Raw genomic sequence first — 14,896 nt, 5'->3', positions numbered from 1 at the left:
AGAGGGAGTGTCAGCTAGAGGTCCTTGGTCTTGTGCTGGAGGAGGAGGAGGTAAAACTTCCGGCCTTTGAGGTTGTCCCTATTTTAAAAACCAACCCTAATGTTGCTTTTCATAGCCCATTTTCTTGAGGGTTGTGGAGGTGAAAAAGTCATATTGTGTGCGTTTAATGAACAATTCAGTAGGTGTGGTAACATTAAGTTAAGCAAAGATAAAGTTCAACACACCTCCATAAGGAGGAGTTACATGAGTAGCATCCAATTTGGCCCTCATCCATTTCAAAATGAGGCTAGAGAGATCAAGTTTCTTCCCCTTTAGTAAACACCATAACACAAAGCAATCAACATAGGAATGATGATCATATGAGCTAGCCTTAGGTAGGATGTTGTTGGAGATGATTTTATGAAGTATTTGGGCCTGAAGATTCAGTTGTTTATACATAGGTGGATGGCCAAAATAAATAGGTTTGTTTACCATAATCAGTGGCAAAAATTATTCAAGTGTGAAGCCTTGCTCTAGAATCCAAGTTTAGGCAAAGGTTGGACAATCAAATTCACCTGGGGTGAAATGCAAAATAGGAGCCAAGGTTTGCGGAGTCAAAACAATTTCCTTTCCTCTAACCTCAATGGTTAGAAAATTTTCTCCATGAATCATGCTGGCATAAAAAATTTTGACTAAGTTGGGATACATTCCTTTGGCTTGATAAATGACAAACTTTTTCCAACCGATATTCCTAAACATAGGTAGGATTTTAGGAAATTCAGAATCGAAGAAGGTGGTGTTAAACTATGTTATGTTAAATCATGTTTTATTCAAGGCCAAGTATGGGCATTATGAATTTCTAGTTATGTCATTTGGTCTGACAAATGTTTTTGTTGTATTCATGGATTTGATGAATAGAATCTTTCATCAGTATTTAGACTAGTTCGTTGTTGTTTTCATTGATGACATACTGGTCTACTCGGGAAGTTTTGAGAAGCATGAAACACACCTAAGGCTAGTACTTCAGATGCTTAAAGGAAAAGAAATTGTATGCCAAGTTTAGCATATGTGAATTCTGGTTAGAGAAAGTTGCGTTTCTAGGGCATATTATATTAGGGGATGGAATTTTAGTAGATCGCATCAAGGTAGAGGCAGTGATGAATTGGGCCAGGCTGAGGAACGTTTAGGAAATTAGGAGTTTTTGGGACTGGCGGGCTATTACCTTCAATTTGTAGAAGGATTTTCAGCATTATCAGAACCTCTCACATGACTAACTAGGAAGAATGTCAGGGTTGAATGGGATGATGATTGTAAGCAAAGCTTCTAGGAATTGAAATAGAGGCTCATCACAGCACCAGTATCGACTATTCCATCGAGAGGTGATGGTTATGCGATCTACTGTGATGCATCTTTGAGGGGCCTCAAATGTGTATTGATGTAGCAGGGCAAAGTAGTAGCATATGCTTCTAGGCAATTGAAAGAATATGAAAAAAATTATCCTACTCATGATCTAGAATTGGCTGCAGTGGTTCATGCACTGAAGATTAGGAGGCGTTATCTGTAGGGAGAGAGATGTGAAATATTTTCAAACCATAAAATTTTAAAGTATTTCTTCACACAGAAGGAGTTGAATATGAGACAAAGAATATGGTTAGAGCTCATCAAGAACTATGATTGTACTATCAGCTACAATCCAAGTAAGACAAATGTGGTTACTGATGCATTGAGCCAAAAATCCATGATAGCAGCATCGTCAGCAGCAGAAATTCAGCACCCAATCCAGATGGACTTGGAGAGGCTTGGTGTGGTGTTAGTAGAGAGTGATCACTAGGTATTTATTGACAACCTAGTGGTGCAGTCTACGCTATATGAAAAGATTAAAGCATCCTAGGAGAATGACGTAGAGTTAATGAAGTTGATAGAAAAGGTGTAAGATGGACAAGGGGAGGAGTTTAGTATATCAGATGATGGAGCTTTGCGGTTTCATACCATATTGTGCGTGCCAGCAGATAAGGATATCAGAAAGGCGATCCTTGAGGAGGCTCATAGGTCCCTATATACAGTTCATCCTAGTAGTACTAAAATGTATCGGGGTCTGTGAGAGACATTTTGGTGGAGTGGCATAAAGAGGGAGATTGTTGAGTTTGTGTAGCAATGTTGAGGTGCCAGCAGGTTAAGGCTGAGCACCAGAGGCCAACAGGACTGTTGCAGCCACTTTATATCCTGAAATGGAAATGTGATCATATTTCTATGGATTTCATGACGAGTTTACCGCTAGCACGATGGGGATAGAATGTTATTTGGTGGTCGTAGATCGACTGACGAAGAACGCTCACTTTATCCCTATTAAAGTCAACTACTTCATGGAGAGACTGGCAGAGATATATATTCGGGAGATTGTGCAATCATGACTCACTCTAAAAATAAGCAGCTTGGAAGCTATCCCATGTATAGGAGTTCTGTCATGTAATATTCAGCCCAAAAGCCAAATCAACTCTTCAGGGAATGCGGTTTAATCTCAAATTTTACGTATTTTCAATAAAAAATAAAAAGTTACCGAACTCAGTTCAGATTCGGGTTCTTTGGATTGTTTGAGATTTTATTTTGATAAATTAAACCAACATGCAAATTAAATCCTAATCCTAGCATGCACTGAATTTAGTAACAGGAAACAAAAATCCTACATCTATTCAGATAGGAATTAAAACACACGTTGAACTTCGGACAAGACTAAAAACGATGACTTAATGCACAAACTTAAACATAGAATTAAGAACTAAATCAAACACAAACTCAACCAAGAAAAATCAAATTTTTGCAATCAAGAACTTGAGTCAAAATTATGATTTTAACAACTAGGCAACAAGCTAAACACGCTAAAAATTCCAACTCTGATTAAACCGAAGTTAAAGTAAACGGACGTCAACAAAATTTAAATCCTAACAAAGAATTTTTTTTCTTTTTGTATTTTATTTCTTTAATTCAAGAAAAACTTTAATCTAATGCTAGTATTAATTAAGAGAAAAAAAAAAGTTCAAATAACCCAATAATAACACACAAACAAGCTTCAAAAATTAAAACTTAAAAAAAATTCCACCTAAAAAAAATACAATTATTCAATCAACTAAAAGCATGAACAAATAAAACTAAGATAAAAGAGAAGAAAGAAGAAAAAAAAAAAAGCAAGAGAAAGATAACGAGAGAGAGAGAGAGAGAGAGAGAGAGAGAGAAAGAGTAGTTATCCCATAGGTGGCTCGACTCTGGAGATGCAGCAGCACAGTACCAGCAGTGGGTCTTTGGGTCCAGCCAGCACAACAGCAGCAATGAGCCAGCTTGAAGGAGACTTCTCTGTTGGGACCTCCAATAGCAACCAACAAGACAAGAACAATAGCAAACTCAAGTCTTCGAGTCCAGCAGTAGCAGCGGTACGTAGTTGGGAGCTTCCACAGCAATATCAGATAGAGAAGAAGGAGGAGCAGTTGGGTGGGGTTGAACGGAGAGCAGCAATAAGAGTGATGGAGCAAAGGGAGTTGCAGAGAATGGAAAAGACAAGGAGAAAAAATAGAAAGCAAGGCAAGGGAAGTTTGGGTTGGCTGAAAGAAATCGAGAGTGAGAGAGGAAAAAAGAAGAGGAAGGAAGGAGAAAAACAAGGGTCGGGGGCTGGTCTCCAAGAAGAAAGGGAAAAAATATATAAAGGAAAAAGGAAGGCAGCTACGCACACAAAGGGAGACCTGACCCAACTTTGAGAGGACCCAGCTATATGGCCCGGTCAAATCAGGCCCAAATTTTAAATTTTCCTTTCTTTTCTTTTCTTTTTCTTTTTCTTATTTGTTTTTCTCTGCGAATGAGGCCAATCTTGACCATCCTGGAGCTTGTTTCTCTTAAAGCTCAAAACATGGAAGTTGTAAATAATCTTCTCATCCTTCTGCAGAATTTCCAATCATCTCGATCGGACCTTGGATGGAAAAGTTATGGACGAATTACAAAATGAAGTTGATTTTAGCTCCCGATAATTTTCCTATGATAAAAAAATGTCAATAATTCATAAATTGCTCAATAAAACCCAGATATTATAAATAGGAGACCGTGTTAAAATATTAAGAGTAATTAGGTATTTAATTTAAAAATATACCCCCAAATGCACGAATTAAAACGCCTAATTATGCAGTTTAAGTGCATAATCACACCCCCCCCCCAACTAACGTTTTGCTAGTCTCTAACAAATAATGTGAATGATTTCAAGGGCGGTATCCAAAAATATTAACTCCAGCAAACATGAAACTAGTGCCCATACAATACAATCATATTGTTTCACATACAAGAATATAACTCAATTTCACACAAGCTTGTTCATATTCAATGCACATAACTCCGAAGCACGTCACTCATACGAATTCCATCATTATATAACATTTAAGAACAGTATACTCACATGAAGTTAACCAGCGGTGTGCTTCAGAGTTATTGCAGTCATATAAGTTTGAGTATAAACAGGTAAAACCTAGAGGAATGTGTGATGTGTGCGACTCATTACACCTAGGATACCAGTGGACACCTACAGAACGGTCGTTTTGAATTGGCCTAACTAGTATACCCTTAAAAACACTCAAAAAGGATGAGTTCATTCGTCAAATGGGAGGAGGAGTGTCGCAATCAAACATCCCACATATTGCAATGAACAAATGCTAAGTATATGGAGTGGACTAGTCTGAGAAGGATCTAGCCTATCCATGAGGTGTTGGGTCCTTCACCCTGGCATCTTCTCACCTACTCGCCATGTCCAACCGAGACCACCCTAGATCAACTTATTCAAAAACTTGGCGTGAATACATAGAAGGCATTAAACAGTTGAAGAATCTTTATACGTGGTGGAGAACATGTGTCATGTCCCCGAATTTTTGAGGTATTTGTGCGGAGCAGGCATTAGCATTTCATTTCATGTGCATTTCTATTTGTCTATTCTTAAATTTCTGTCTTTTTATTGTCAATTAGGACAATCATTATGCTTCTTTTTTCGTCTTCATACCATCAATAGGAATTAAGCTCAAATAGTGGTCCATGAACTAAGTCTATTTCTAGGAGTGGTTCAGCCTTCACATCTTAAGTAGGCTACAAGACCAAGATTTCTATCTCCCCACTAGATGTCACCTCTAGGCTAGCAATTCAAAAATAGAGACTAGTGTACAAAGAATCATCCAAAAGAAAGAAGAACTGAGTTTCATTAATTCTGATTTGATGTTAACACTCAAAAGGACGATAAATAGCTCAAGGATATCTCACAAGGTGTCATAGTTGCCATAGGTATTCCCTCAGTGCTCACAAGGAACCCTGAGTGTAATGAATCAAGTGAATGTGTCTATTCAGCCTTATGAGATGTCGTGTAAATTCTAGAGTTTATATAGCCAGATTAACATGAGTGTACTACCAATCAATTCTTCTTGGAGTTACAAAGTCATATAAATAGAAACTACATATAAATGACTCAAGTGTGTAATTCTTAGGTTATATGCAAGTGCGCGAAGGGTATATGTCAATGTTAATCATGGCATAATAGTTTATCCTCAATACTCTTTCTTTCTTTCTTTCTTGTTTTTTTTTTTTTTTTCAAATTAATATATAAAACCAAGCAAATATACGTGCATAGTGTCACATGCAAATGCTCACCCCTCCCCCCCCAAACTAAAGTGGGACATTGTCCTCAATGTGAAAGCATAAGGGAAATAGAAAAAATATGCATGGGAGAAGTAGGGCGTACTTGGGTGGAGAAGTAATGGAAAATAAAAACTGAACTACAAGAAAATGTACCTGAAAATTAACGAAAAATAAGATAAGGTAAAACAAAATGAAAAAAAGGGAAAGAAAAACATCACAGTTGTCTGGCAGAGGCTCAAGAGGAATTTCATTTGGTGGGTGTAGGTATATAAATTGAACTAGCGGGTCTCCAAATTTGAGCCGCCACAATGAATCAGTCAGTATACCTGCACGAAAGTCAGCCTCAAATGCATTAATACTCTTCAAAATACTAGGCAATACATGTGCAGATTGACTTTCTTGTTTTAACAACAAAGGATCTTTATTCGGAGTATTTTCCATGAAATTTACTTCTTTAGGAACTGGTTTTTGAGGAAAATTTGTTGGAACAGTTACCTTTAGTTCTTCATAAGCATTAACATTAAAAGTTTTACTTGGTTCCTTGAAAGTTAAACTTTCACCATTCTGCTCACCCTCTTTATCGGGTGTACCAATCATCTTACCACTATGAGGATTTGCTTCAACATTGGACTCCTTAACATTTATTCCAATCAGGAGTGACGGTTCTACGGCTGCAAAGCTCTAAGGATAAGGTACCACAAGTTGGTACTCTTTATTAGTATCAGCATCCTCATTAACTAACTGCTTCACTTCTAGGCCCGCTTTTTCTAGTTTCTCTTTGAATTCATTTGTCTTAGCCATAACTTTAGGTGTCGAAATAACTGGTTGTCCATTGATGAGCATCTCAGGTTGGGAAACTTATTTCCTGCTTCTTGAAGTAATGGCGATCTCCGCTGTCTCAAAAGAAACATTGTGTATTTGTTGTTGTTTCTACTAGTATTCTTGAGGACTAGGTTGAAGTTCCATTGGAAATTCCTCTTTTTCTAAGATATCCAACTGTGTGCTTATCGCATTAATAGTGTCCTACGATTCATTTATGTCCTCAGTACACTAATTGATTTAAATTTGCATGAACTACTAGAAGGCATCCTTAAGAGACATCCCCGGTGGAGCAGGTGGTGTGTTAGATTGAAATCCTAACAGCGCACAGCTCTGAGGGATCTGTTATGGCTTATACTAATCGGAGGAGTGTCTGGGTAATATGTTAGCTCATATTTATCTCCACCACTGATTGTGCTGATAGGTTGTACTGTCATGGATTCCTGATTATATCGTGTATTCCATTGTTGGATACTTTTAGCTAGGTAATCATTGAACGATAGAGCTTGATTTGGTTCCTTGCTAAAGAGTTCTCCATTGCATATGGTCTGGACAAAGTGCTTGCAATCAGAACTAAGAGCTATATAGAAACAATTAACTAACCTCCATGATTCAAACCTGTGATGTGAACAAATACTTAGCAAATCCTTGAATCTCTCCTAACAAGCTCAAAAAGTCTTGTCACCCTACTACACAAACTGAATGATTTGTTCCTGCAAAAATTGAGTTCTTTATGAAGGACAAAACCTATGTATAAATTTACACTCTATATTAGCCCAATTAGAGATAGGGTGAGGTCTAAAAGAATTAAACCACATCTACGCCCTATTTTTCAAAAAGGCAAGAAATAAACACAGTCTGGTAGATTCATCAGTTCTAGCACAAGAGCAAAAAATTTTGCAAGTCAAATCGAACTCAATCAGGTACCGATAAGAGCACTCAGATTCCGTCCCATAAAACTGAGTTAGCAACGACTTCCTCCTGCGTTGCATTATGAAATTAAGCTCATCATTAGGTAAAGTAGTGTAAGATAGTGCAATGGTGTATTGAACTTGCAAAAAATCCATAAGTGTACATGGTGTTGGTGTAGCCATAATTTTTTTTTTTTCAAAGCTCAAATTTTTTTTTTCTTTTTCTTTTTTAGAAGACTAACTAAAAATGACGGGAAAAATACTAATTTGAGACTAAGACCAACATTCCTCGACAACGGCGTCAAAAACTTGACTTACTCTAAAAATGAACAACTCGGAAGCCATCCCAAGTATAGGAGTTTTGTCGTATAATATTTAGTCCAAAGGCCAAATTGTCTCCTCAGGGAATACGGTTTAATATCAAATTTTACATATCTCCAATTGAAAATAAAAAGTTACTAAACTCAATTCAAATTCAGTTTCTCTGGATTATTTGAGATTTTCTTTTGATAAATTAAACAAACATGCAAATTAAATCCAAGTCCTAGCATGCACTGAATTTAATAATAAGAAATTGAAATCCTACATCTAATCAGACGGGAATTAAAACACACGTTGAACTTCGGACAATACTAAAAATGATGACTTAATGCACAAACTTAAACATGCAATTAAGAACTAAATCGAACACAAATTCAACCAAGAAAAACCAAATTTTTGCAATCAAGAACTCGAATCAAAATTATGAGTTTAACAACTAGGCAAAAAGCTAAACACACTAAAAATTCTAACTCTAATTAAACCGAAGTGAAAGTAAACGGATGTCAACAAAATTTAACAAAAAAATTTAAATCCTAACGAAGAATTTTTTTTTATTTTTGTATTTTATTTCTTTTATATTTTTTTATCAAACTTTAAGCAATAAAGAAAAATAATTGAAGCAAAACTTTAATCTAATACTAGTATTAATTAAGAGAAGAAAGAATTCAAATAACTCAATAATAACCAACCAAACAAGCTTCAAAAATTAAAACTTTAAAAAAAATTCCACCCAAAAAAATAGAATTATTCAATCAATTAAAAGCAAGAACAAATAAAACTAAAATAAAAAAGAAGAAAGAAAAATGAAAAGAAGAGAAAAACAAGGAGAGAGAGAGAGAGAGAAGAGAGTAGTTATCTCGTGGGTGGCTCGGCTCTGGAGATGCAGCAGCATAACACCAACAGTGGGTCTTTATGTCCAGCTAGCATAGCAGCAATAATGGGCCATCTTGAAGGAGACATCTCTGTTGGGACCTCCAGCAGCAACCAGCAAAACAAGAACACTAGCAGACTCGACCCGGCTACATGGTCGGGTCAAATCAAGGCCAAATTTAAATTTTTCTTTTCTTTTCTTTTCTTTTCTTTTACTTTTCTCATTTGTTTTTCTCTGTAAACGAGGAAGTAGTAGATAATCTTCTCATATTTCTTGGGAGCTTGAGGAAGAAATACAACTTAAATACCCGCACTTGTTTAGTGGGGACCAATAGTAATCAGGAAAAGATGCAGGTAAGTATGTTAAGTTTTATTTTGTGCAGGTTAGTTAGTACATGTAATAATTTTCTGATAGTAGGTAGTATTTTGATTTGGAAAAATTTTATTTTATGTCTATATAATCTCCCAGAACCCTAAATGTAACCATGGTATTTGTCCGCCATAAGTGAGGGTAAGTAATAAAATAAGTAGCCCATTTTTTATCAAAGGATGGTGTTCAATACAGATAATAAATTTTGAGGATGAAATTTTATAAAGAGGAGATAATGTAGAGACCCGAAGAATTATAGAAATTAAGTAAATAATATAAAGGAGAGAAAAGGATTTTTCAAAAGGGAATCAGCAGGGTCTCGTTAACGAGCACAAAGTGTTCGTCGAGGAGCAGTCTTCTTGGGATCGTCAACGTGGACTCATGTATCATTGACGAGAACTTACTGAGAGGGTTTATAGCAGTCTAAAGTTCTTTGATGATGGTTATAAGTTTGTTAACGAACTCCCTTCATGAACTTGTCGATGAGGTGACGTGTCTCGTCAACGAGGCCGCACTTTATAAAAATACCAACTTCATGATTTTTAACGATAAATTTTACATCAAACTCTCTCCCTCTCTCTCTCTCTCTAAACCTTGTCTCTCCTTCCTTCTCTCTTGATTTCTTGCTTCGTTCTTCACCGGTTCGACAATTAAAAACCGCCACGCTACTCTTGGGAAGATTCTCTTCAAATCTGTTGGAGTAGTTCATTGGTTGGCCCAACTTGGGCACCATCCCAAAATATGGGTAGGTTGGTTATTTTAATTTTTATAAGGTATTTGGTGTTTTTGGATTGAGAAAAATGCTTTAGATAAAATAATACTGAAGTTTTATTGGGGAAAATGTCATTTTAGGGTGTTAAGCTGGGAACACTGCAGGTGTAAGTTTGGTTAGATTTTATGGGCTTCTTAGTAACTCAGGTAAGGGATAAATTAAAATTATTATGAAATAAACAACATTTATTTTTAGGAAAATATGTATGATATAGAACTATGTTTGGGAATACTCCTGTTGAATAAGAAAATGTTTTGAACACATTTATAAGAAAATATGATCTCAGAACAAATTATGAGTTTAAAAGGTTATTTATATACGTGTGGCATGAGTATAATATTTCCATGAAAATTATGTTATATTGAAATATTATGATTTTTTCAAGATAAACATGTTATAGCAGTTTTCAGGAAAGCTATAAAAATAGTACAAGATCTATGGTTTTAAGAATATTATGTTAAACAATGCAAGAATTTCATGTACAAGTACATCATGTTATGTCGGCGCCGATGTTATGATTTTCACATTATGATATGACGATGCAATGCCATAATTATGCATGTTCTTTCAAGATTCAAGAAAATATTATGTCATGTTTTACTCTGAAATATGAAATTGCTATGTTTAATATCATGAAATGTATTATATGTTATCAGAACCCGGATAGCTTAGTTTAGTTTCACGAAGCACGGTACCATAGCTATATGTTCACAATCATATTCATGAAGATGTATATATTAGTGCTGCCACACATCTTATGTAGAGTGTGGGAGACGGCAAGTCGATGTGGCTTCATGGGAGTGTCATAGTTCCTCTGGTAGTCTGACCCAGGTGGAATATGCCCATCGTACTTACACACCTATATTTGACCTAGCATGGTCAGTCAGCCATTGCTAGGTCCCACCTTTGGGCCGAACAACCTTGTCATATGGGAGAAAGACATGACAATAGCTAACTATCTATCTATCCTGGGTAATAATTCAAGTATGATATGGTTATACAAGATGATATTTTAGTACATAAATTTAGTATGTTTAACTATGTTATGTTAAATCATGTTTTGTTCAAGTATGATACAACTGTTATATGATATATGGATTATTTATTGTTTATATGTATAACACGAAAAATACTCATGTAGCCGCACACTGATATTAGTTTATCTTTCTTACTGAGAAGTGTCTCACCCCAGCATTATGAACATTTCAAGAAATTCAGGTAGGAAGGCGGATAGAGCCCGCAGCAGTAGAAGTTGACTGAGCTTCCCTGTCAGAAGGGTAAGTAGTGGAGTTAGGATCATATAGGTATTTGGATTGAGACCTTAGGATACTTTTTGGTCTTTTTGGGATGTATGTATATGTATATGAAAAATTTAGTAGAACTCTGGTATGGTTTCTGGTGTGAATGGCATGTATGTAATTTATGTTCTCCGCTGCTTAGGTATCAGAGTTGTATGACAGGTTTATCCTCAGACCCCATGGGCTCGAGTTGATTATGACTATGATAGCTTAGCAGGTTATCAGGTTTATTATGTACATCATTATGTGGAAAAAAAATATAAGAAAAAATAGGCAAGTTTTTACAGTTAATATTCCCTTGTTTAAAATCCAAGGATGCGCCCAAGTTCGACTAGCACATAAGATGGTGTGACTTGGTTGAGAAGGTGAAAACTCATTTAAAATCTTCTTTCACACCTAACTCTTCAACTCCTAACATTGTTGCTTCTTAGTCGATTCTCATCATCCCTCTCCTCAACTTTGTCACCCAAGCAATCAACCACCTCTCCGGAGCCCCCAATGACCCTCGAGCCATCGAACATGCCTCTAGTGACCTCCTTGCTGCTTGATTTTTTGGGTGGCAATTTTGGGTTTTGCCATCCCTCACTCCTTGAGCTCAGCATCCTCTCTTTCTCCCATTGCCATCCAGCGTAGATGATGAAGCTGCGCTCAGGTATGAAGACCGAGGTGCCATTAGTTTTTTCTTAGCGCCAAAGGTCTTAGGGCTTGCGACAAGGCACAACACCAGCACGAACCATGACGCCACCTTGTGCACGGGTGCCAGTATCCACTTTGGCTATGGTAATTTGGGACGCCTTGGTGGAAGCGCTATGGACAATCGTCCAAGAAGTGGTTGCCTTCTCCAACAATGGGTGTTGTACACTTACCCGGTCATCATTTCGGACTCTGAGTGTGACTTGGAGTAGACCTCTCCCCTAAATTTTTGCACACACTTTATCTGTATTGTGCTTCTGCAGCACTTTTTTTTTTTTTTTTTCTCTTTTGTATTTTCTTTCACCATGTTTTTTGCAAAGCAACACTTGTGCATGTAATGAATTCATATCCAGCATACTGCCCTTTGATTATCAATGAAAATTCACATGGTGTTTTTGTCTTCATGTCTTTTGTGCTATAGTGTATCACTGCACGCATGATATTTCTTGTTAGCTTTGGTGTATTCCCAAGAGGGCGGTGAATTGAAATTTAAAAATTTTTTCTAAGTTTGACCTAAATAGTAGCAGTACATTCACAACCTAGGGTCCGTCTATGCATTTCCAAATGCGCAGATAAATATAACGTGCGGAAGTTAAAATTATGCACAGCATTCACCAACTATAACATACATGTGCAGAAATTTAAATTGTAGAAAGATAAATAGTGCACACAAGATATGTTATCGAGGTTTAACCAACTATGCCTACGTCTCCGCCTCTAGCTTGGAAGCCCGAGGATTCCACTAATGGCTCACTTAACTGGTGGAGCTGCACCTAATACAACCAAGTCAATTAGCACAGGACTGACCTCAACCTTTACACTAGGTCAATTAGTGGGGCTGACCTCAACCAACATGCCTTAATAGGATGGTGCACCTAGCTTGCCTAATCGGGTCTAAGCTAGTCTGGGACTATTTCACAAGGCTAGTCTCCCTCTTCGGGCTCGTGCCTAGGATACAACCAAAGTGTAAATAAATTTTGTACATGAAAATACGCTTCTTACACAAGCAGGTTTGTGTACCAGTATGCACAATGTAATCAGTGCCCCTTAAAGATGTAAGAACTATAAGCTTGATGCTCTACGTGTGCAATCAACACTAGGAATAAAGAATTTATCCAATCAAGCACAAGAGTAAATATCAAACAAGCTATTCTTTGAAAACCAGATAAATTATATCTCAATCTTAGACTAGGGTTTCAAAGATGTTAGCCTTAGTGGCTACACCATCATTATTTAATGTGTTTTGATGATATTAACCTATATGTTGTTCCTAGTGTTTTCCTATCTTTGCATATCATGTTTACTATAGGTACTCGTACATGAATTATTGGATCGAAGGCAAAGATCAGACCAAGTAGACGTTAAGAAGGAAAGATCAAATGGACACGTACTCAGAATGGCCCAAGCACAACCAAAGGAAGCTTAATTGTAGAATTATTTGTAATAAGGATTGTGTGAGGTAGTATGTTTTGTAACTCTTGTGAGTGTGTTTCTTGCATGATTTCTAAAAAAGAGTTGAGCAAAGCAAATGCATACTAGGACACATGAGTTTATAGGATTGCACTAAAGACATAAACACAAACTCACCTTTCATGATTTTCTAAGTTAAAACAAGAGTTTGTCAAATGAATCCTAAAACTAAAATATGTTTTCAAATGGACAAGTTTTTAACATCTTAGTTTTAAGAAAATTTTTATACTTAGTCCCGATTGTCGATAAACAAGTTTAATGTCCTAAAGGTTCAAAGAAAGTCAAGTATACTTACAAGAGGACATACTAAGCATATAAAATATCAAAATGGGTTTTCAAACGTGTTTTATTAATTAAAATATCTTATATTCAAAAGGAAACACATTTGGACCAGTTTTAATCTTCATAAGACTTAATATATTTCATATACTTTTGTCCAATATTGTTTTGAGTCATTAAAACACTTTTTGACAAGGAAAAACAAAGTAATCGTCACTGCCGTAGTGCAGTCTTGAGTCCTGGACACCTTCGGTATTTTGGGCATAACTTTTTCTAAAAAAGTCCAAATGGGATGATCTTGGTGTCCCTGAAAATCTAAGACAAAATTACACAACTTTCATTTTGGTGACTTCTTCTGTTTCAGGGACCGCGTCAACGAAATTCAGATTTCGTCAATGAATTCAACAGGCAGAAATGCTCCAACGGGCGGAAAATGGCTAGTTTGCCAAATAAAATATTTTTTCTTCCCCCAAACGGCTAGTTAACGGCTCCTAAGGTTCATGGGCTATAAATATAAGCTATTAGACTTGTATTAACATGGTTTTGAAGGTCTTTGATCATTGTTAACAAAAAACATCATTTTGTACAAAACCTAGCACATTGCATATTAGTTCTTCATTACATGTGCTCATTCTCTCTTGCTCACTTATTGTGTTTGATTCAATTCTTGAGAGAATAGTGTGATATTTGAGTTGTAAATCATATTTGCCCATTGTAAGGAGCATTCTTTGTAATCTTCCATCTTCTTGTGAAAGGTTCTTTGTGAACCAAGTTGTAAGGTTCTTTGTGAACCGAATCGGTAAAGACTCTTTATGAGCTATAGGGATTTGTTCTCGAGTTTGTAAGGCTTTCTTCGCTATGGAAGGAGCGATTATAGTGGATTGTAGAATCCTTGGCTTGGTGCTAAGGCATGGACGTAGGCTTGGTGTCGAACCACGTAAAAATACCGGTGTTGTTCTTTCTCTCCCTTGCACTCTTTATTTTATATCTTGTGCATGATTTATATTTATATTGCAATATAATTTCTTGTATCTTGCCAAGAGTTTTTATTTTGTAGATAAATGCGTATTCCGTGAAAAGAGTCTATTCACCCCCCCTCTAGACTATATACTCCGAGTTGGGACATCCAACAAGTGGTATCAGAGCAAGGCGCTTGTATTTTCAAGTAAAATCCAGAGTATAAAAGATCAAATGGAGTATTCGGTGAGCACCTCTTCATATGGACGATCCATTTATCGACCACCAATGTCCAACGGTTCAAACTACCACACGTGGAAAAATCAAATGTCCGTATTCATTCAAGCTAATGACTTGGATTTGTGGGAGATCATCTCCAAAGGAGACTTCTCAATCAAAAAGAAAAATGAGGATATTCCAAAGACTTTATTCGAACAATCACCAAGTGAAAAAAGGTTAGTTGAGCTAAATTTTAAAGCAAAGCATATTAGTTTTTGTGGTTTAA

The sequence above is a fragment of the Malania oleifera genome, chromosome 5 (genome assembly GCF_029873635.1).
Source record: "Malania oleifera isolate guangnan ecotype guangnan chromosome 5, ASM2987363v1, whole genome shotgun sequence".
Taxonomy (NCBI): domain Eukaryota; kingdom Viridiplantae; phylum Streptophyta; class Magnoliopsida; order Santalales; family Ximeniaceae; genus Malania; species Malania oleifera.
This window is presented reverse-complemented; position numbering follows the sequence as displayed.